This window comes from Mustela lutreola, chromosome 10, assembly GCF_030435805.1.
Source record: "Mustela lutreola isolate mMusLut2 chromosome 10, mMusLut2.pri, whole genome shotgun sequence".
In the NCBI taxonomy this organism is placed as follows: domain Eukaryota; kingdom Metazoa; phylum Chordata; class Mammalia; order Carnivora; family Mustelidae; genus Mustela; species Mustela lutreola.
This window is the reverse complement of record NC_081299.1, coordinates 13,030,144-13,053,231: the sequence shown is the minus strand read 5'-3', so window position 1 is coordinate 13,053,231 and position 23,088 is coordinate 13,030,144. Positions and strand designations below refer to the sequence as shown.

The 23,088-nt window shown below is 55.6% G+C and overlaps 1 protein-coding gene across 2 annotated transcripts in view; it reads right to left on the bottom strand.

Moving 5' to 3' along the window:
• PAX7 (paired box 7) overlaps nt 1-23,088 on the bottom strand; it is a 94,879-nt gene that overhangs the window by 45,379 nt on the left and 26,412 nt on the right. The gene's annotated exons all lie outside the window — the stretch shown is intronic.

Below are 23,088 nucleotides of genomic sequence, written 5' to 3'. Positions count from 1 at the left end.
TCTCTGCCTGCCTCTCTGACTACTTATGATTTCTCTCTGTCAAATAAATAAATAAAATCTTAAGAAACAAAACAAAACAAAATAAAAAAAAAAACCCTAGGGCTAAGAGGAAGGCCAGAAGAAGGGGAGAGAGGGAGACAGAAAGCACATGCATGTGCTCAGGGCTGGCAGCCCAGAAGCTTAGATTCCAGACCTGATTCCACCCCTAAATCCCCAGAACCATGACCCCAAGAGGGTTACCTTCCCTCCTTGGGCCTCAGTTTCCCTGCTTATAATATGAAGGGTTTGGACTTTGAATTCTACACAAAAGCCCTTCCTGGGGTGTTTCAGGATCTGTGCTTCCAGGCTGGAAAAGGAGACCTTACCTGACAACCTTGGTTGTGGTCATGGCCCCTACCTGATAGCCCCCTGTGGGTCTGGGTGTGGGTGAAGGTCATTGCTTCCTGTGCAGAGAGAGCCCAGGAGTCTGGAGTCAGCTTACTTCTTAGTCCTAGATGGGGCTATCAGACCAGGTCCAGACCAATGAGGTTGCAGGAATGGCTTGATCAAGCTCCTTGGCATCAGAGCTGAAGACACCCTGGGGACTGAACTGGCTTCCCGACCCCACTGATCCTGTGCCTCTTATCCATCTCAGTCCAGCAGAGGGAATGCTAGCAAGGAATAGCCTAGCCGGGGCTCTGGAGCTGTACCCTCTGTGGCCTCCAGGTGAACGTGGGGAGCACATAGTAGGGCCAGGAGAAGACCAAGGAAGGGAGAGGGAAAGAGGAAGCAGGCTGTCAGAGATTATCTTCCTCCCATTCCTGCTTTCTCTCTCTTTCCTCTTTGCCTTCAGTGTCTCTCCCCTTCCCCTCCTATCTCCATCTCTGGAATTCCTGGAAGTACTTGTGTGTTCTGTCATTCATTTGTTCACCAGAGCATCAACAGAGCACCTGCTAGGTGGTGCCCCCCACCCCGGGCTGGGTACACTGTGCTTATAGCGCTTAGTCTGAGTCAATCATGTGATCACACTGTACAGATGGGAGAAACTGAGTCACAAAATCTCTCAGGAAGTGTCCACGCCTGTTTCCACTCCTGTTCTTGTTCAACTCCTTTAACTGTCTGTTATACAGATAGGTCTAGACCTCTCCCACAAGGGACAACCTCTTCCTCCCTCCCCTGAACACCTAATACAGCTTCTTAGATGTTAGGAGATGGGACAGGCATTCTAGGTCATGGTAAGAGTATTTGCCAAGGCCTGGCCTGGCCAATGGCACGATGGGCAACCTTGTCATAGGGCTGCATCCAGAGCTCGGATGTCATCCGGGCTTGAGTAATGCCCCTCTGCCCCATGTCTCCTTCCTTCCCTCCTCCTGTCTTGGTCATTGGACAGTCATCCCTGCTTTTTCTTGGCCACTGCCAGGCTGTCCCTGATTGTGATGCCACAGGACAAAGGAGACAAAAGCAAGGAGCTCTCCCTTCATCATTGCCTACACCGTCCCCAAAGGCAGAGACCTGGGGTCAGATCCAACCCCCTCCTCTCCCCATTCCCGGCTCTCCAGCTTCCCATCACTGAAAGGAGGCCAAGCCGGCACAGCTGGCATCCTGGGCCACCTTCCCCAGCACATCTGGGGCTCAGAGCCAAAGACAACTTTTCCCAAGGATTCGATCCTGAAATTCACTGCATCACCCTTTAGGGGCACGGGAGGGGGTCCCGTGGGCAGTGTGGACACAAAACACATACACTGAACAGAGGATTTTGGGGTGGGCCGTGGGGGAGCAGCCTTCTGGCCGGCAGCAGTTCCTGCCCTCTGCCCCAAACAGCTGTGAGATGGAAAGCTCCCAGAGGGACAGAGCTCATGCGGGTGTGGGGAGAGCCCCCAAGACAGAGGGAGAAGGCGAGGGACCCGCTCTCTGGGTTCCTGGATCCTATCTCTGCTCAGGGATGTGGGGAGTCTAACCCAGCGCAAGGATAAAACAGCCCCACCTCCCAACCTTATGGGAGAGCCTGTGTCTTAGGAAGTTCCCAGTCCGATGGAGGAGGTATCAGCCCCCCCCCCCATTTTGGGAATTTCCCAGTCTGATAGAGGAAATGTGGCTTCCATAAGAATTGGGGCCAGGACAGGCACAGAACACAAGACCGCTGCCGGACTTTGGAGAGTCTCTGAGAATGAAATGGATGAGGGACAGGAAGGGTGACGGGAGCTGTTGGGTTTGTCAAAGCTTAAAAGTGGGCAAGAATGAGGTCTGCTCAGGGCCGAGCCCAGCCCAAGGCTAGGCTGCTGGAAGTGGAGAGAAAATCACCGGGGACCATCCCTTCCAGGGTCTACCTCAGCCACTGTCCCTCCGCCCGAGCCTGCTCAAAGCCACTGATTCTAGAAGCTTCTGCGATACCAGGGAGGTCCCACCACGTGCACAGATGAGCCCATCACTCCACCCGCTTCCCTGGCCAGCTCTCGGCATCCTTAAAGGACCAAGCCAGACCTCCTGCCTTTAATCGTGAGCTCCCTCTGTTTGAAACGCCTCACCCCCTCCACGGGGCTTCCTCTGGCTCATGCAGCAGAACTCAGCTCATGGGGGGCCTCCCCCAGCAAGGCTTCCTGAGCGCATCCACGTTGGTCTCTGGGGCCCTTCATGGGCTCTCAAGGCTCATCAGGGGACCCCGAACCTGCCTGTTTCTGGGTCTCTCGGTCCCATCAGACTGGGACATCCCCAAATGGAGCAGACATTGTGCCTAGCATACAGAGGGTGCTCAGTAAAAGCCTTCTTAGATGAATAGGGCTTGGCAGAACAAATACAAAGTGCCTTCTGAACTTGGACACACGGCAACAGTCATCACCCAATATGTACACGCCGCACCCTACAGTTTACAAGGTCTGTCCCTGTTCTGCCGCAGTCTCTCCCAATAACCCTAGAGGACCGAGCAGGTACTATTAGTCCCATTTTACAGATGATCAGTGTAGTCCTGGGGTGGTGGAGCTGGGAAGAAAACCCAGGACTCAGGAGTCCCAGCCCAGTAGAAGTCCCCTTTGCCATGGAGTACTCCCAGGTGGTGGAAAGTTCCATTTCTGAGCTGGGGGGTGGGGGTGGGGTGGGGTGGGGGGGTGGGGGGGAACCCAGGTGGCTTATTCTCCATCCCCATGCCCAAACTTCTCCTGCTCTCTCTCTGGCCAGAGGAAGACACTTGAAAGGAGATGAAACTCTACCAGCTTCTCAGAGGGCAGTCCTCCTGGATCTGAGGGAGACAGCGGTGGCCTTGAGGTTTGGGGTCCTTCTCTGAGTGCAGCCCCCACCCCCACCCAGCGACGCCCTCCCACCTGGGCTCCTGCGCTCCCCCTCCCTGCTGCCTCCGAACCCAGTCTTTATTACAGTTTAACATAGGCCCGGCTCTAGCTGCGGCAGAGAAACGAATCACATAATAGTTGATATGCGTTTTAATCAAGTAATTCGGGCAGAGCCGAGAGCTGGCGAGTGTGGGCCCAGTGTCCCTGAATACCAAACAGGCCTGGGCGCAGGTCTCAGAAAATGGAAAAGTCATTTACAGCTCAGCTGGGGGCCCGGGGAGCTGGGGCCAGGGCGGGAGCCCCTCCCGGCCCCTCCGCAGAACCACTCAGCTGTAACCAGTGCCTGCCGGAGCCGGGCCCCACACAAGGGCTGGGAGCTGGATCCCCAGCTTGGGGGGGACAGAGAGACCGGGCTTGGAGTCTGCATGGAAGCTCCCTGGAGGCCAGCCCTCTTGTCCACCACCTCTGCCTGCACTTCTCTTGGGTGCCCACCTCAGCACCGCCACCCTGGTGTCCAGATCGAAGACCTGGTACTCAGCCCTAGCACCCCTCTCCTTCCCACTTCGTGCCTCCCAGGCAGCCAGCCCAGCACCAAAGCAGGGGTGGGGGGTACGGGACTCAGAATTCCCGTGGGCTCCAAACCTCCCACTTATGGCCGTACCCACAGCCCTGGCTCATTATGCCCTCTCCTCTCTCCCTGGACTCCAGCAACCATCTCCTGCTCTGGCAACCATAGGCCTTTGCACAGACTGTGCCCTCTGCCTGGAGCGCCCTCCCTGTGCCCCCCTAGGCCTGCCGTTTGCCACTGTCTGGGCCAAAGTGAGTGGACATCTCAGCGCACAGGCTCCTGGAGCAGTCGGCCTGGATGTGAATCATGGATAATATTAGAGACCACCCCCCCATGCCCACCTGTTTACTTTGTCTTTTTCCACACCACATATCCCAATCACATGGGCTGACTCTTCTATTTTTTGCCCCTCCCCCCCCCATCGTCTGGGCCATCACTAGAACTCCATGAAAATGGGTGGTTTCATCTTTGTTGTTCACTGCTAAGTCTCCAATGTTTAACACAAAGTGAATGGCCAGATAAATATTTGTTGAATGAATGAACAAATGAATAAATGAATGAGAGGATACTGAGGCACATGAAACAGTGACAGCAATGCTCAGGGAATGTGAGCTTCTGTTGATCCTCACCCTTTTCGATTAGCTTGGGATCACTCTTCCAGGAAGCCTTCCTAGGTCACCCCCACCCCCGCACCTGGTTCAGAGGCGCCCACCTCTGTGCTGTCATTGCTGGGGCTCCAACTGTCCACACTTGGTTCACTTCAGTCCTGCCCTCTGGGAGGGCTCCTGGGGGTTGAGAGAGGCACTGATGAGGTGGGGATTTCTGTCCGACGCTACACCAGCAACTGAGTCAATGGCCCAGCTTCACTCTCCCAGCTCAAGGAAAGGAGAGGCAAGGTGGAACTCTCACTTTATTATAACCTAAACCCGACAAACCTTTTCTTTCTCTGGGAAGTCCCTATCCATCCCCACCAGGCTGCCTTTTTAAAAGTTGGAACTGCAGGTACAGAATTTGCATTACAAAATGTGGAGCCCTGGGGGGTGTTCTTGGGTCGTGGCTTCTCTGCTAACAGCTTAGTACTGCTCTTAGGCACTAGAGGGCACTCTTTATACATTCCTGCTAGGAAGGGGCATCTCTAGGAAGAAGGAAGCAGTACTGTTTGAAGTGGTACTGTGTTGTGGCACTGCCAGAATTCAGGGCCACAGTCTTGCAATGGAACCAGAGCTGTCTCTGTAGGGAATTGTGAACCAAGCCCAAGTCACATGTGGGAAAGAAGAGAGAGCATGTAGAAGGCTGGAATTGTCCGGGAGTAGCTATTTAAAATAAGGTTTCCCTGCTAAAGCAAGAGGTTAAAACAAAGATCTCAAGAGAGTCCTTCCAACTCGGACTCTTTAACCTGTTGGCATCATATGCTGCAAATGCGGAGTTCTGGAAGGGGGCACAGCAGCTGTGGACTAGGAGAGAGGAGAGGGCAGGTGACTTGGGGGCACAAGCAAGCCCACTATAGGAGGATCTCAGCTCACCATCTCCTTTAACACTCTTCCTCTGACTTTAAGACAACCTTACAAATAATCACCAGTTTTTCTGTGCTGTTTCAGCCATTCACTCATCGACCTCATGTAAGGACAGGAAGAGCCAAGCTTGGTGCTGGGCAGGCAGCAGAGCCCGCTATGGCAGCACCTAAAGGAAGCCTGTCAATGGGTCCCATCTTTGTGGCCCAGGCTGGCAGGCAGTGGGGAGAGAAACGTGGGGTCAGATGGACCTGGGTTTGAATTCTAGATCCGCCCCTGACAAGCTATAGATGCTGGGCAGCATTGTTGAACATTTGAAACTCGCTTTCTTCATTTCTGAAATGGGATGGTGCTGGGATCCAGAGCCCCCTCCCCACACTGAACCATTAAGCAGCTGTGCCTCCAGATCCAGAGTCCCCTCTGGTTCAGAGAGCCCAGCAGGGGACAGCTGGTCCTCCAGGCTCACACCCTGAGATGCTGTGTGACCCCGAACATGTCACTCACCCTCTGGGATCCCCATCTCCCCACCCATTCCTGGGAATAAGAATCCGCGTACTGACCCCATGGGGTGCCATGTGGCTATACGGGGTGGGGGTGGGAGTGACCTCAAGAAATACCAAGTGGTGCCTCTCACATGGCACTCCTGGCCTGCTCCCCACACTAACTCGGGAGTCACTCCCCTCCTCTGGGTCACAGATTCATCTGTAAAACGAGGAAAGTAATCCTAAGTCATCATGCACAAAGATTAAATGAATTACTATAAGACAAGGGTTTATACCAGCACTGGGTATACAGTAAGTGCTCAATATACACGAACTATTATTATTATAATGATGATGATGATGGCGATGATTTTTGTTTTTTCTTTTTAAAGATTTTATCTATTTATTTGACAGACTGAGATCACAAATAGGCAGAGATGCAGGCAGAGAAAGAGAGAGAGGGAAGCAGACTCCCTGCTGAGCAGAAACCGCCCCCCCCATGCTGGGTTCGATCCCAGGACCCTGGAATCATGACCCGAACCAAAGGCAGAGGCTTTAACCCACTGAGCCATCCAGGCGCCCCAATTTCTGGGTTTTTTAAAAAGACTTTATTTTTAAGCTATCTCTGTTCCTGATGCGGGGCTCGAACTCACAACCTCGAGATCAAGAGTCTCATGCTCTACCGACTGAGCCAGCCAGGCACCCCTCATTACTGCTGGTGTTACTGGTGTCGGCGTATGCCGAGAATTTAACCTCCCTCTGCCTAGAATTTAGCCTCCCTCTGCACCCCGCCCACAGGCAGGCAAGTTTTCGGAGCACACAACACAAAGGAATGAATGCACATGTGAATGAATGATTGAATGAACGGTGACCCCTTTGTTATCCCTCCCTTGTTCTCCTATAGCCACGTGCTTGGCACAAACCCCAGGAGGCCCACAGACCACGCCTGCCCACCCTCCCCCAGGAGGGCCATCCCTGACGCAGAAGGTGCCCGCTGAGCAGAGGCCGTGGCGGGCACAGGCGCTCACAGGCGCGAAGGGCCAATGAAGGAGCCTGGCCCTCAGGAAGCAGGTCCTGGCGGAAGCCTGGCTCAAGGCCTCAAGGTCAGCGAAGGGGAAACAGCAGCTGGGGCCCCAGCGGCCAGATGAAGCTGCCCCGCATGGCGGGCGAGGAAAAGGCAAGCCGGCCACCCGTCGGCGCCCCACAATGCCACTGTGAAAGGGCCATATGCCTGAGAAGTCAAGCCTGCTGGCCCGACTGGCTCTGCCTGCCACCCCCTCGCCCCTCCTCGCTGCGAGAACTCCGGGGGGCAGAGGGGTTCAGCCAGTTGCAAAGTCATCGAAGGAGGCAGAGATGGAAAAGGGCTCAGCACCCCGTTGGCCCCTGCCTCCTTTCGTCCATCGAACCCCCAGCCTCCAGACTCAGCCCCGAGGAAGGGCTTCCACCTGGGGCTCACTGGACCCTCGGATCCTGAGGACAGGGCTCTGAGGTCGCACAAAGCCTCCCGTGGCAGGACTGGGCATGAAGGCCTCCGGAGAATAAACCTAGCAGCAGCTGACGTGCTCTGGCCATGCCGGGTGCCTTTACTGCCACGAATCGCAGTATCCTGGGGAAACCCTGAGAGGGACGGGTATGATCAGCCGCATTCTACAGGTGGGGAAAGAAGGCTCAAAGGGTAAGTGAAAGCCGGGCAGCTGGCCCCGGAGGCCCACTGGAGCCAAGCATCCAATGGCTTTGCAAGGGCCCAGGAGCCCCTTACCCTGCAGGTTCCTTCCAGGCCTTTGTACTGCGCTGGGGCCTGGGCTGATGCTCTACTCTACCTCCTAGATCCCCCTCTTGCAAAGCTGCACCTGGAGTTCACCTAGACCACGAGGCTCTCCCTGAATCCCCAAGGGAAGCATCCGCCACCCGCACCACCCTCCCAGCACTTGGCATTGGCTCCTGCTGGAGATGGACGATGAACATCTAACCCATCTCTTCTGTTAACCAAATGCACCGGATCATCCGGCTTGTGAGCTGAACTTGAGGACGGTGTCTCCCTGCCACTGAACTGAGGACCCTCGGCCTTAGACGGAGGTTGTGCTTTCCCGATCAGTCTGGGAGTGTCTTCAAGGTGGAAACTCTGATTTCTCTATTATAACTGGGTGCTTCCCTGTGCTGGGTAACAGCACTGTGGGTCCTATCATTCTAGATGTTTTTGTTTTTGTTTTTTTTTAAGATTTTATTTTAAGTAGGCAGAGAGGCAGGCTGCGGGTGGGGAGCAGGCTCCTCGCCGAGCAGAGAGCCAGATGCGGGGCTCGATCCCAGGACACTGAGATCATGACCTGAGCCAAAGGCAGAGGCTTTAACCCACTGAGCCACCCAGGCGACCCTCTAGAATGTTCTTAATGACAGTCGTTGGTAGGAACGGAAAAGCAAGCCAGGCTTCCACTGCTAGGGGTGGGTGAGACGCATTAATAGAGGGCCGCCTCCCTCCTTAGAAACTCCAAGCTTGACCTGGGAAGGCCACCTCCTAGAACAGACTTCCTCTCTGGAGACCAAAACCAAAGCCAAGAACCAGAGGTACTACTCCACCTACTGCTACCTCCAGGATTTCTGGGTAAAACGCAAATATTGGCGGCAGAAGCACCCTCCACCCTGGTTACAGGCACCCTGCACCCTGGCCAGATGAGGCAACCGTCACCTTGCCCAGAGGCAGGACGCCAGGGAGTCTGGTGGGTAAGTCTAGGAGCTTTGGGTTAGAGCCCTGAATTTGGTTCCTGACTTTGCCTCCATCTTGCTGTGTGACCTTTGGCAAGTCTGAACCCCTCTTGAGCATCATTTTCCCGATCCCTAAAATCCAGAGGTCCTCCTGGATCTCTAGGAACAATCCTGAGAAGGGGGCCAAGGCTAGATCTGATTTATTCACTACTTCACACTCCCAGAGTTCCATACCGCTCCTGGCACACAATAGGGCTTTCAATAAATGCCTATTGGTCGATAAATAATGACGGATCGATGAGAGGAGGCAGCAGCTCCAGAAGGGACTGGGATTCTAAGTCGGTGCACGGTGTGGGACAGTGAGACAGCAGAGACTTTTCTGTTCTTGTGGGGACAGGGAAGGACAGACGTCAAGACCCTCCTATTCCGCTTCTCAGTCGTCCTCAGGCCCTTCTTCTTCTCTTAGGGGAGGGGGTAGGGAAGAAGGCTTCTCTCTCCCCCTTCCCTCTCCCTCCCTCTCCTCCCCTCGCCGCCCCTCCCCAGGCCAGTCCTGGGCCCCTTGTGTCTCAGGGGTCGCTGGGCCGCCAGAGGCCTTTCATGGTGCATTCTCGCCCTCCCCTCCCCTCCCCGCCAGCTCTCCCGGGCAACCCCACCCTGTCCCGCTCCCATCAATCTGCCGCAGCCTGGCCTCTCCAGCTGGCCTGACTGGGCTGTTCCCAGGCAGAGCAGGTCCACAGTGGAAGGTGGTGGAAAGATGTGGACAAATTTCTGATTTGCAACACTCTGGGAAAGAGTTTATTGCCATTGTTTGCGGACGAATGTATAAATAAAGCAAGGCGAAGATTGCAGGGGGAGGCCGATGAAAGGCAGAAAACGAGAAATTTTATGGCCATAAGGAGCGTACTCTAATGGTGATTTTTGAGGCACTGGACCATGGTAGTTACTTAGCCAAATGATCGCTGTGAAGCTAAGCAAGGCGGCTTATTTCTTAATTACTGTTACGTATTATGTCAGGCAGATGCCCCAACCCTGGAAAACTTGGTCCTGAAAGCAGACACTGGCTCAGAGTCAGGTCCCAGGGCCCAGCGTTCTGGCGGGCCGGTGGGAGGGCCATCCCCTGTGCCCACCGAGAGCAGGGGGCCCCTGGGGCCCGCCACCCTCTCTTTCTGCCCCAGGCTCCTGTCCTCAGATGGGAACCCACCCGCGCCTCACGTAGGTGCCCAGCACGTGCCGGCTTCGAGCCAGCCACAGCAGGTGCAACACAGAATGAAACAGACACAATGTCTGACTTCGAGATTTTCGTGGAAGCACCTTGGGGCTCATTTCGGACTCCTCACTGTGTGTCTCTGTGCAAGATAACTCGGGACTAGACAGACGCAGGGAGGAGGTGGGCTGACTGGCCAGAAGAGGGCTGCTGGGGGCGGGGGGGGGGCGAGGCTGGGACATGCTGTGTCCCCTGCCTCTGTTTCTTCACCTATAAAAAAAAAAAAGTGGGGGGGGGGACTAAATCATCCCCATTTGGGGACTGATTCCCAGATGCTGTGATTCTCTTGCTCTCACAGTTGATGAAGTTGATTTTTCAAAAGTGACCAGCCCTGGCCCCATGAAACACTAGGCTCTTATCTTACTGGTTCACCACTGTCAAGGAACAGAAGGAAGACGGGGGTTCCGGTTTACTGAGGGCGTCCTGGGTACCAGGAGCTCAGCAGGCACCATGTCCTCTCACGACCTTTCTGTCCATCATCTCAGTGCTCCTCTGGGAACCCTCAGAAAGGCATGGAGACTTTTTCAGAAGCTAAGTTGTAAAGCCTCCATCAACCATCAACTCCGGTGGATCCCAAAGTCACCAAATATATTCCAGGTAAATCAAACGATCCCCCCGCCCCATACCTCGCAGACCAGCATTAGGCCATCAGATTGCTGAAACACAGAGTGCCGGCCCCCGCCCCAATCCACCCCGGGTGGATGGAGCCAAGAAAGAGCATTTGCAACAGGTCTGCGGGTGGTGCTGATCCTGCTGGCGGGGACCCCAGTTTGGAGCCACTGTTCTACAGAAACAGAGAAAAGCAGCACAGCAACAGCCAACACAAAAACCACACTGCTCTGGGGAAGGGGAAGCATATGACTCTTCTTCCCTCTTATCAGAACAGAGGGACTGCAAGAGAGTGCCAAGCCCGCACCCCCTGCCCCCCACAGCGGACCCCAAACCTGACGTGTTCTTCACACTGGGATTGGCGGGGAGAAGACTCAGCCCAGGGTGGGCCCAGCCAAGGAGCCAAGCTTGGCAGGTGAACTTTCTTCTCTGTGGTCCCTGCTTCTGCCACTTGCCGTGGTGTCTGGGGCATTGGATATATATTTTTTTAAAAGATTACTGATTTATTTGAGAGGAGAGAGAGGAATGCAAATGGAGGTGGGGGAGGGGAGAAGCGGAGTCCCTGCTGAGCAGGGAGCAAGTCCGCTGTGGTAGGGCTCAATCCCAGGACCCTGAGATCATGAGCTGAACCGAAGGCAGACACTTAACCGACTGAGCCCCCCAGGTGCCCCTGGGTCATCCGATTCTTGACAGACCACAGCCCAGGATGCCTGGAGTCCCAACCAGGACCCATTCCACCCTCTCTCTCTGCCTTGGCTCCCTACCTGGGTCCTCTTCCGCTTCCCCACACCTTCCCGGGAAAGACAAGGCTGATGTCAGGAACCAGACCTGACACCTGCTTCCTCCCGGACCCACCTTCCTGTCTCCTAGTTTGAATTATTCGAAGAGGCAATTCTTGCTCCAAGAGGATGGTTTTTGGTTTTGTTTTTGTTTTTGTTTTTTTTTTTTTTTAATCTGTTTTGTTCATTGCTGAATTTCCAATGCCCCAAAGAGGGCTGGGCCCATGGGAAGAGCTCAACACATGTTTGTCCAGTGGCTAAATGAATGAATGGGCGAGTGAATGCATGATTGTGTGGCCTCTTCCTGCATGCCCAGAGCCATGCAATAACTTGGAACATTCCCACAGACACCTTTGACAGTTTGTTTCTCGAGCCAGCGTGACTCCTGGTGAGCAGGTTAGGATCGTCCAGCAAAACCATCTCATTAGAGATGTTCATGCAACAGCAGATGCCTGGCCCCAAGCTGAGAACCCAAGCTAGCCACCTGAATGGCTCCAAGAGATCCAGAGGACTGATGCTCTAGAAACCAACACACATGGACTCTGCTGATTTCCCCCTTCTGCACCCAGATGTTTGGTCCACTCAGAGGTGACCCCAAGGCAAATGTGGGGTCCTAATGAAGTCTTCGAAGTCACCTCCACTGCCGTGGGGTGATTGCCCAGCCACCCCAGACCGTAAGCATCTCCCGGCAAAGAGCCTTCGGCTTTGGAAGTGGATTGCTGGAGGGAGCCGGTTTTTAAGGGAGTTAAAATCCAATTTGATCCTGCTGCTTACGCCTTTTCTAGTTTGATGTGCTTTTGATAAAAAAAAATTTTTTTGATCAATAAAAATAAAATCTGTTACTCGCACCCTGGGGCAATTACTACTCCGGGCCCCGTTTGCTGATTCTTGATAGAATACATAATGCTATTTTTCAAAAATGTGGTCAGCCACAGGTTCGCTGCATTAAACCAGCAGGGAGGGGGTAGAATCTGAAAATGGAGCTGTTCTCAGAGGGCACAGTCAGGTTCTAGGGGCTGAGGGATGGGGCTTCCCAGTTCTGAAGGGCAAGCGGCCCTCCTCACAGAGAACACAGGGAGGGATGCCCTTACCTGGAACCAGGTACTCTGGCCTGGCTGGTGCCCCTGGTAACTGGCTTCAGCCCCCAACGCTGGCTGAAGACCTGGCGGGCCCTGATGTCTGAGCGGTTCCAAGGAGAAGATTCAGAGAAAGGCAACGCTTTACCCAAGGTCACACAGCTGCACATGGCCACTTGAGGCCCGGGACTCCAATCCATCGGGACTCTGAGCCCACGTGCAGACCCCTGCCACTCCAGCTTTCATTTCTCTAAGTGAGGGTGGAGAAAAGGCCTTGGAAGGTGGAGAACATTCCCACGTCAGCGCGTCTTTTCTGACCCACCCCTGCGCCCTCCCCTTCTTCCCAAGTGCCATACTGCGCCGGTTCCAAAGAGCCCTGATCGGGGCAGCTGGAAAGGCCAGCTTCCTCTGGCCTGGGGTTGCATGTGGAGGAAGGGGATGGGGCATTTGAGACACAGATGGCTCTCATGGGAAGGTACTGGGGTCTGGGCTTTGGGGAATCAGTGCAGGAGGACACACACACCTACTGTTAGCCATAGTCCTACTTTGTGCACGCGTGTGCGTGCACGTGCCTATGGTCAGGGACGATTTCACTTTCTGTTGCATATTTCTGAACGATGACAAAATATGATCTTTTAGTAAAAGAGTCCTACATATCCGGCAAGGGTCGGGGGAGGGGGATGGTTTGGTGGCCTCACCGACGTAAGATGCCAGGCGAGGGGGCCCAGGGACCAGATTCAGAGGGTCAGTGGTGAGAGAGGGGAGATTCTGAGTCAGGGGAATTCTCGAGAGTGCCTGGCGACGAGGGAGGGGTTTGTGTTGGAGGTGTGAACACTGGGGACCTCCGTGGCTGCTGAAGGACGGAAATAAGCCAAGACGGAGTACCCAGTGGGCGCCAAGCCTATCCAAAGACATAAAGCAGACCCGAGACGCGGGATTCGAATTCAAGCCAGCTGAGCCTCCCCCAAGCCCCGTGTTTCCTCTCCTAGCCCCCTCGCACGCAGCCACGGGGGGCCCCCCAGCCCAACCTTCGGCTCCCATTGCTCTCGGGCTCGGCTGCCTGCCCGCTAATTAGATTCCCCTGGAAATAAGAGTTCATTGTACAGTCCCGCTAAAGGCAAACTGATTTCACAATTTCTTTTCTTTCCTCCTCTTAATAACTCGCAATGTCTCAAGGAGGTTTCACTTACAGCCTGCACACTGGAAAATTATTCTGTCTCTCATGCACTCATTTTTCTCTTAAGGAAAATTGAAAACTGGATTTCTCCTCCATCACCAGCCCCCTCGCTTTGCCTATCTTGTGCCCAGACTATTCTAGTCCTTGGCCCCTCTCTACCTTGCAAGCAAGCCCCCCCACCCCACCCCGCCTTCCTGCCCCACAGCCTGGAAAGGCTGGCAGCCCCACTGATCTTGGGAACAGGGAGGCGTCTTTCAAAAGTTTAGAGAGGGGCCGGAGGGTGGGAGGGAGGCATGCGGTGGCGGGGGGGCGGGGGGGGGGGTGAGGCGGTCCTCTCCGCTGCCGGATGCATTTGCCTCCAGAGAACTGGACGGGCTCCAGCACTTTTGAGGTAGGAGCTGGGTGAGTGAGGGGCCTTTATTGGTCCCATCGGGTTCCCGTTAAGTGTCAGAGAGTAAATTATAAACAAATGGGTCCCATTTCCATTTCTGAAGGCATCTCCCGCCCTGCCTTCGCCCTCCACATTTAAGGGTACATGCCCCTAAGTGGTGCCTCATGGGACAAGGAGCCAGGTGGATGGCGGCACGCAGGTGTGGGTTGTGGTCTGCACAGTCTGCAGCCCCTAGCTGGCCGGCCGGCACCCACTCCCTAGGCCCTGGGGCCAGACCAGTGAGTCACGTGTGACAGACGGACAGATGGACAGAGAGACGGACACTCCCGAGGGACTGCGGATCTGGGCGATAAGTGAGCGGGTTTCATGAATTAGGGTTTGAGAGCCCGCCCCCCCTCCCCAGGGGGAAGCGAGAGGGTAGAGGAGGGTGCTTGCTGGAGAACGAGGCCTGGCCCAGGGCTGGGCAGCTGGGGCGGCGTGAACAGCCACCGCCATGGGCTGGAGCCAGGGAGGAAGGCAGCAGGTCCCAAGGCCCGGCACTCAGGACGTGTGGGACGGAATGGGACCCTGAGCTGGGCAACCGAAAGCCACCCACTCGCCCGTCACTCTCCGCCCGCTTGCGAGCTTCTACTGCCCCTGCTCCCATTGTGAGAGCTGGAAGGGGGAGAAAGATCCAGCCACACCCGTGCAAACAGCTGATCTTACAGGAACTGGGACCGTTCGCCAGGCACCAAGGCCCCGGCACTTACGATCTCATTGAATCCTGGCATTCACAACCCCACTCCGTAGACAAGGGCCCTGGAATGCAGAGAAACTGTCACCAGGGGCCACCCCAGCTCCTCGGAAGCGCCCCTCTGTGCCACGCACCATGACGGGCTTCGTGTGGATTAGTGGCTCTAACTGTTCCAACAATGTCACACTGTTAGTCCATTTACAGATAAGGAAACCAGGGCTCAGAGAGGCAGAGGCTGGGGTCAGTCTCAGGTCTGGTGCAGGCACTGGCCTCCGTGTTTAGGATGGCTTCTCCACGTGGACTGGGTCTCTAACGTTTGAGACCTCCTTTCTGTATCAGGGGAGTCTAGAAGTTCAAACTAGAAGCGACTTAAGAGATCATTCAGTCCCATCTCATCGTCTTACAGATGAGAACAGTGAGCCCAGAGAGAGCATGTGACTCGCCAGAGGACACACAGTAGGTCAGTGCAAGAGCTCATACTGCTGTCAGGGGTCAGGCCCCCTCTCTAGTCCCAGAGATCCACAGACACTCTCAGGGTGTGACCAACGGCAGGCCTCCGCAGCCAGGGACGTATAACCATGCTACCAATAACTCCACGTTAGCTATGTCCTGGGGCCACCGAGTCACGACGGGCTCTGGAGCTCTAAAGATGCTCTGGGTTCCTGGCCTCCGCTGTCAGGCTGGAAGCAGTGCCAGCGGCTGCTGCAGACCTGGGAGGAAGACCAAGGAGAAGGCCGAGTAAGGCCAAGTGCTAGGAAACGAGTGGTGTCCAGCCAGGCTTAGGATCCAGAAACATCATTCCTTGGTTCCTGCGGCAGAAACGGCAGGCTACCGGCACGAGGGGACTCTGGAGACCAGGCACTGCGGGTCTGAATCCTGGGTGACCTCGAGTTGGTCACTTAGCCTCTCTGAGCCCTAGCATCGAGGAGGCAGGGGGGGTGCTCAGGCAAAGCAAGCGTCTGAGGAAGGGGAGGCAAGAGAGAGAGAGACTCCTGTCCTTTGGCCCCTGTTCCCTCCTGACGGCCCCAAAGAAAACCGACACAATCGCTTGCCATCTCTTCGTGGGCTCTAACATGTTGCAGGAAGAAACTTGAGGACCTGGCCTGGGAAGGGACTGCGCTGGGGCTGAGTCACTGTTTGCCGAAGGTTACCTAGGATGCGTCCAGACAGGAACCAGCCAGGGTCCTCCTGCAGGGCCTCCAGACACACCAGCCTGCCCAAAACCAGGACAAAAACAACCCTCCTTCTGGGGAAAGACATGCCAAGCCAGGAATCCAGGTCCAGAGAAAAGCTTATGTAAATGTATGCAAAAATCCCTGGCTCTGAGCAGGGCTCTGTGAATGGAAACCTTTATTACCTTAACAAGCATTTAATGAGCACCTACTAGGTACCAGGTGCTGTCTCACACACTGTGGCCCTTCTGTCTGTGAGAGGGCACTGGTGGCCCTGGGTGTTTGCAGGTGAGGACGTGGAAACCGGGAGGGGGAGGCTCAGGCATCGTGTGGTTTCAACACCCACAGCTCTGATTCTGGGTGAGGGGTCCCTCAACCTGGGCTGCTCACTGGAATCCCAGAATCATGGTCGGCGGTGCAGCTTGGGGCACTGGGATGCGGAGAGCCTCCCCTCTGGACCCCTGGGTTTTGCTCTGGATTTGCCCGTCTCCTATTGAGCTCCCGAGGCAGCAAGGCTCAGAGAGACTGTGGAAGGAAAGATGATGGAGATTTCGGAGGGAGGCGAGAACTGGGAGTTGGGGTGGGGGCACGAGACCTATTGCCCTTGGCTGGGGATAGAGAAAAGACTAGACCCTCCCTAAACCTTGGTGCTTCTTGGGCCAGCTCAGGGGAAGGGATCCCAGACAGAGGTGACAAGTGGGGCAGCAGCTCCTGGGACTGGGTGGGAGGTGGGGTGGGGGTGGTCCACTGCCTCTACCGCATTCCCAGAGCAAATACCCCCCACCCCCCGCCACTGGCCCCTCTCATCTCCCTCCTCACCCCAGGACCTCGTGACTTGTAAAGACTATAAGTGTGCATTTCTTCACATCCAAACTCAAACCCCTCCAACTACAGCCTCCAGAGTACACCTGCTAGAGCTGGGCTGCCTTGTGCTCCCTTGTCGTGTGATGATCTGGCTTCTAGGGAAAAGGTCTCCCTTTCCGGGGCTGTTGCAAAGTCAGGGCTGTGAGACCGAAGCATCCTTCTTTGCCCTGAGGCTCTCTGAAGGATGGAGGGGAAGCCCAGCCCCAGAACTAACGTCTCCCTGCCCCTTCCCTCTCGGCAAGACTTCACGCTTGACCTAGAACCTCACAGTGTTATTATTCTTCCCCGTTTTACAGACGGGGAGCAGACATAGAGCAGTAACGCGGGCTTGGCCAGCGGCACACGCGCCCGCGCGTGAAGCTGTAGTAGGGTCAGGACTTGAACCTGGTTCCTCAGCTCAGCTGCTGAGCCAGGAACAAGCCACCGGGGTCACGCCGTCTTGGATCTGCAGCAGGAGGGAATGGAGTAGGACCAAAGGAAGAATTGCTCGCTCTCAGTAAGTCTACGCCCTACCACCAGCTGCTTTGGGGGAAGCTATAGAATATCTCAGAGGCCTTTCCTGATGACCCCAAAGGACCCCTGCCCCGTTCCGCTTACCACTGGAGTCAAGGTCCCAGATGCCTGTCCCCCACCCCCACCAACCAGTCTGAATGTTTCCCCAGGTGAGTTGGAGGGGAAATTCAATCCTGTTTCCTTTCCTCCAAACGTGCCAAAAGCTTGTTTGCTCTGAGAGGCCCTTGAGGCCTTGGCTTCCCTGGTTTCAAATAATTGACTTTCAAAGCCTGTCTTCAGGTGGAACGCTGCCACGTAGCACCTGGGTGAAGGGCTGAACCCCCGAGGACATTGCCAGGGAATGAGTGGGGAGGTGCCTAGGCTCCATGATTGGCCAGATGCCTTCCACAGTCACTTCTGGGCCCACTGACCCCTTCCCCCACCCGGAAGCTTGTCAAGCTTGTCCCACAGTCACTGCCTGGCATGGGGGGCGGAGATGTGGGAGGCAGGCCCCACGGGGCTCCCCAAGCTCTTACTGCGCAGCTATTAGAGAGAATGTGGTACATGCAGGTGTGTTCACCTGTGCCACGAGCCCTCCTGGGGCTTGAGGCTGAAAGCCTGGCACCCCAAGACCCAGTCCACAGGTCAGAGCCCTTAGGGTGTCCCCTAGACCACAACTGGGCCACTATGCATGGAGGGGGTGGGAGAGGCTTGAGGTTTGGGGTGAGTGCAGAGCTGGGCATTTTCCCCTCCACACTAAATATTTTGAAATGGGATGAGTTTCATCGGCTCAGTCTCCTACCTCAGCCCTCTGTGTTGGCCAGGGACCACGAACGCTCTAGAGTGTCGTCAAGGCCACTGCCATGGAGAGCCGGGTCACCATCAACCCCTCTCCATCTGCCGTGACTGCAAAAACAGTAAGCCACCCACATTTACGGAGCACTTACAGTAAGCAGGCAGTCTGCTAACCTGTGTGCGTGGCTCATACCATCTAAGGGACACGGCCAATCGATATGAAGCCCCGTGTTGCCCCTGGGGAAGCTGAGGCCCAGAGAGATGCGGTAGTTTTCCCAAGGACACACACAGGGCATTCGGGTCTAGCTGACTCCGGGACCTCGGAGCCTCGCTACCACCTGACACCGCCATGGTTAGAATCACTAGGAGCGGGAGGTGGTATCTCTGACTGCACCTCATGAAATGTTTTCGGGGAAAGGGACTGCATTCTGCTGTTTCCTCTCAGGATCTGGGGTCACCTGTCATGTGTCCAGGGGATCAGCCTATGTCTGGGGAAGACGTCCCAGAGTAGGGATTTCCTGGCTCCCCCTCCTCTGAGCCTCATCCTCCTCATTTGTAAAGTGGCGGCACCGATCTAGAGGGTCCAAAACCTTCCCCTCCTCCAGGTTTGACACTCCATCGCTCACTGTGTGACTCAGAGCTACTGGTATCTGTCACGCTATGGGCCTCAGCTTCCCCATGTGTACAGCAAGGGTGATGGGCCACTTCACAGAGGATTGGGAGGGTCGCAGTCCTGAGAGAGCTCCGGAAACTGCCAAGCACCGGCCGCATGGGAAGCTTTGTCTTTCTTTTCCCAGGTCGCCAGCTCCCCATCTGTTAGGCCTCCTGGCGTCCTCCGGGTTCAGAAGACTCTCAACAGTGGGGAGGGAAAAAAACCCAGATGTGGCTCCAGGCGGTGTGGAGAGGTCACCGCTGCGTCAGAGGGATAAGATCACCTTTCCAGCCGGCTGGGATCTGTGCGGGACCTGCCGCTCATCAGCTGTGTGACCCTGGGCAAGTCACTTAACCTTTCTGGGGCCTCTGCCCCTCCATCTGTGAAAGTGAGAGGGTCAGACTGGATGCTTCCAGGGCTGACAGGGGAGGAGGCGCTGATGGAGGAGACTTTTTTTTTTTTTTTTTTGCTCCAAATCCTCATCTTTGTACAGTGATCTGGAGGAGCTGTGAGTTTCAAGATCCCAGATCAGGAAAGAAAACTAGAACCCAGACACCCCATGTTCTTAATGTCAATGGGGGAGGTGTGTGCTTACTAAACCTCCCTGTCTCTCTGGTGGGGAGGGAGGGACCTATCCTGGACAGGCTGGGAGCAGCTGACCTTTACTTCTAGTTCATGTTAAAGCCACCTAATGGCTCCTGGCCGGTCAGGAGAACATCAGGGCTGCTCATTTTTCGCCTCAGAGAGAGGCTGCTGTTCTTAACTGGAGTCTGTCTGGTGAACGTGGCGGTTACATTTGAGGGTGGGGCCAACCCCTCCACACACCCCAGAATATTCCAGAGGACTTAGAATCAGAAAACTCACACTCAAATTCCATCTCAGCGACTTTCCAGCAGGAGGCCCAAGGGGATCATTCCTGGCCTCTGAGCCTCAGTCTTACCTTCTGTAAAATGGGGACAGCAATGGCTTCTAGAATGGACAAGTGAACGTCACAGGCACGGGGGCAGGCACCCCTGTCCTCACCTGTCAGACTGACAGCGACTAAAGCCACTGATAGAACTCACTGTCGGCGAGACATCCAGAAGAGGAAGCCCCCGTGTACCAACCTCCAGAAAACGACGTCCCCAACGTGCCATTCACTACAGAAGTCCAGAACGGGGCGCGCTGCAGAGCCCCTTTTGCCAAAGTAAACATATGTGTACCTGCGCACCTTTCCCGGAGGAGAGATATCTAGACGATCAGATTCCCAAATTATTTGCAATATTTACCTGGGGCTTGGGGGGCAGGGGGTCGGGGGAAGGACAAACCTTTTCCTTCTACACCCTTCTAGCCTGTGACTTTCTTTTCCCCACCACACGCGTGTCATTCTCATATAATAAAGAACCAATAAAATGTCGTCGAACGTTGGACACCAGCTTCCTTTTCTCCCTCATTCCAAGCAGAAGCCTGACCGGAAGCTGCAGCCTGTCTCACGGGACAAGCGCATAATGACGGCAGGAATGAATGAAGGGACGAGCCAGCTAAAGGAGGAACAAAGGGGCAACGGCAGGCCTTCTTCACAAAGGTTATGTCACACCACTGAGCATCCCTCAGCGCGTCCGTCCAGGATGTGGGCAGGGGTCACAGACCTCAGGCCCCCCTGGAAGACAAGATCACCAAAGCTCAGAGAGGAGGTGAGGCGTGACTTGGCCAGGGCCCCGGTCACATGCTTCAGAAGTGCTCGCTGTGGGCTTTGGGAAGCCGGAGCTCTCCCTGCCCCGCCCCCCGCCCCAATTCGGGGTCCTCCCCAGCCTGCCAGAAGCTCACGGAAGAGAGGCTGCTCCCCTGGCCCCCAAGTGCCCGCCCTGTCCCTGGCAAAGCGCCAAGCCCCTCGGTCCAGCCCCGGAGCAGACCTCAGAGGACCAGGCAGGGCTCAACCAGGGACCAAAAAATAAATAAGGCTGTTCTCTGGGCTCCGGAGGCTGGCTTCCACCCCCTCCTTGGAAACGTTCTTTGATTTCAAAACAGGCTGGAGTGTAAAACCAATAAAGCTTTTTGGGCCCATAAACAAACAGGCAGCCGCTTAACCTCCCTCCTCCGGGTGGTGCCCTCCGCCCACCCCCTACCACTCCAAGGCGCGGGCAGAGGGCAGGGCTGAGCACCATTGTCCTGGGTAATTAATTGCGGTAATAAGGAGATGCACAAAGCTTCAAAGCCACAGGAGCCGGAGCCCGGGTTGCTGTGTTGCAGCCAGAAGCCAGTCTGGGCTCCGGGCCTGCCTCCGGCACCAGCACCCATGCTCTGAAGACCTACTGTGTGTGGACGCGGCACCCAGTGCTCCGATCTTTCCCATACTGTGTGTGGGGTCATTCACCCTGTTTTCCTGATGAGAAGACTGAGGCTTACAGCGGTTGTTTCTTGTCTGAGATGACAGAGCAGAAAAGAGCTAAGCTGACATGGAACCCAGGCCCACGTGGGCTTCTAGAAGATCTGGAAGGAAAGCAGGGACAGACCCTTTCTCTTCTTCGGCCTCTGCGTCCCCATCAGGAAGATGGGGGCAGGGCGAGGGATCTATAGGCTAACACAGGAGACGCAGACACACCAAGGCTGGTCTGAGATGGGTGAGGGTGGCCGGGGGGAGCAGGGATCAGAAAGTTTCTGGAAAGATGCACAGGAAATGTGAGTTTGAAGAAAGAAAGAAAAGTGCATTTCCATCTCACGAACCCTAATCTCCCAAATCTCCTACCGTGGCTGGGTCCCACGTCAAGCACCTCTTACACTGAGTATGGGGGGGACTGTATGTTTTCCTGTCTCCTCCAGAGAGAGACAGGGGGTGCTCTGAGGACAAGGACGTTCCCATGCTGCTGTCCGCCTCTGCCCCACGCCTGGCATTTACTCAGTGCCCAAATAGGACAGACTGATCCTCTGACAACAGGGTCAACTCCCCAAATCCTCACTGGACCCCTAGTCTGTGCCCTCATCTGATGACATTGTTCCTGTCACTTTTCCCCTCTAGCACTGCTGAGCCCCTATGATGCCCCAGGCTCAGGGCCGTGGCTGTCACCCGTGTTATCTCACCAAATCCTCACCAAAACCCTTCTGGAGACAGTGGTTCTGGTTCCATTTCACAGGTGGGAACTAGGGTCAGAGAGAGGAAAGCCATTCCTAGGCAAGGGGTTGGCATCCACTTCTCCCCCAAACCCCTTCCACCTCCCAATGGCCCTCCTGTCCGCACTCACCCCCTCCTGGGCCATGTGCTCACAGGCCCCACCTCTGGCCCCCTTCTGGTTTTTCGCTCAGGATTCCTGAGCCTGAGGAGCCCAGCGAGTTTATAGCTCTGCCTGCCCGGTTGCCTTGGTCCCAGATCAGGTCAGCTCTCTGGGGCTAGGAGGGGCTTTTGAACGTGCTAAATGCGGGTTACAGGGGTCAGGGGTCATAGCCCTTCCTTAGGGGAAGTTTGACTTGAATCATCCACGAAATAGCAACTCTTATCTGTGGGGAGGCAGGACAGGCAGATTTCTGACATTAGGATGATTCTTAAACAACCTCCCTGCCTCACTGTGCCCCACTCGCCCCCCGGCCCCCCAATAACCTCCCTACACTGCTGTTCCCCACTCACTACCCGCTCCGCCATGCCCCACTCACTACCCGCCCCCCACCCCCTACCCTCCTTCAGTCTCTCTATGGATTCCGCATCTGGATTTCCCGTTTCCTTTCCTCTAATTCTGTCCTTAAGCCAGAAAAAAATCTGGAGTCTGGAGGATGAGCAGAGTAGGAAAAAAAAAAAAAAAGGGAGGAATTTAGCATCTGTTAGAGACCCACTTTGTTGGGAGCAGATCTGGATTTGGATGTATCACTTTGGTGTCCCAGACCCGGGGGTGACTCTGCCGGCAGCCTTCGTGGCCCAGAACTCTGTTAGTCTAAAGCAAAGGGCCGAGCTCCCTCTGCCCCTCTCCCCTGACAGGTCCCCTGCCCCAGGCTCCAGCCACGGAGGACACCCCCCATCCCAGCCACCTAGCACAAAGTACAGGCGCCCAAAAGGCTTCTCCAAGGGAAGGCATCCACGCACCGGGCTCCCCCATGCTTTTCGCAGCCCTTCTGCGGGCCCAGGCGGAGATGTCCCCACCGGATGGTGACAGATCTGGGCCTCACAGGCCACAAGGACCATCCCTGCATGCCGGAGAACAGAAGGACCCACCACCCAGTTTGCTCAGGACTGAGGGTTTCCTGGGATGTGGGAACTCTCAGTGCTGAAACCAGGACAGTCCCAGGTAGACTGGGACAGTGAGTCGCCCCACGGGGGAGGGAAGACCGGGGGCCGAGGCCAGGCTCCCACCTCTGGGACAAGAGTGATTTTTCCTTCTACCTGCTACTTGCCTGAACCCCCTTCCCTTTGTCTCCATCCCTTTCCCTGGGGAGGACAGCGACCAACAATCTCCCCGGCTCTGCCGTGAGGTGGACCGTTCAGAAGCTGAAGGTAAGTGACGCCATGATCCAGGATCCTTAAGGGTGCTCCCTTTTCAGGCCTCCTTGGAACCCAAATTAAGACAGGTGTGGGGTTGAGGGGGAAAGGAGAGAAGCAGG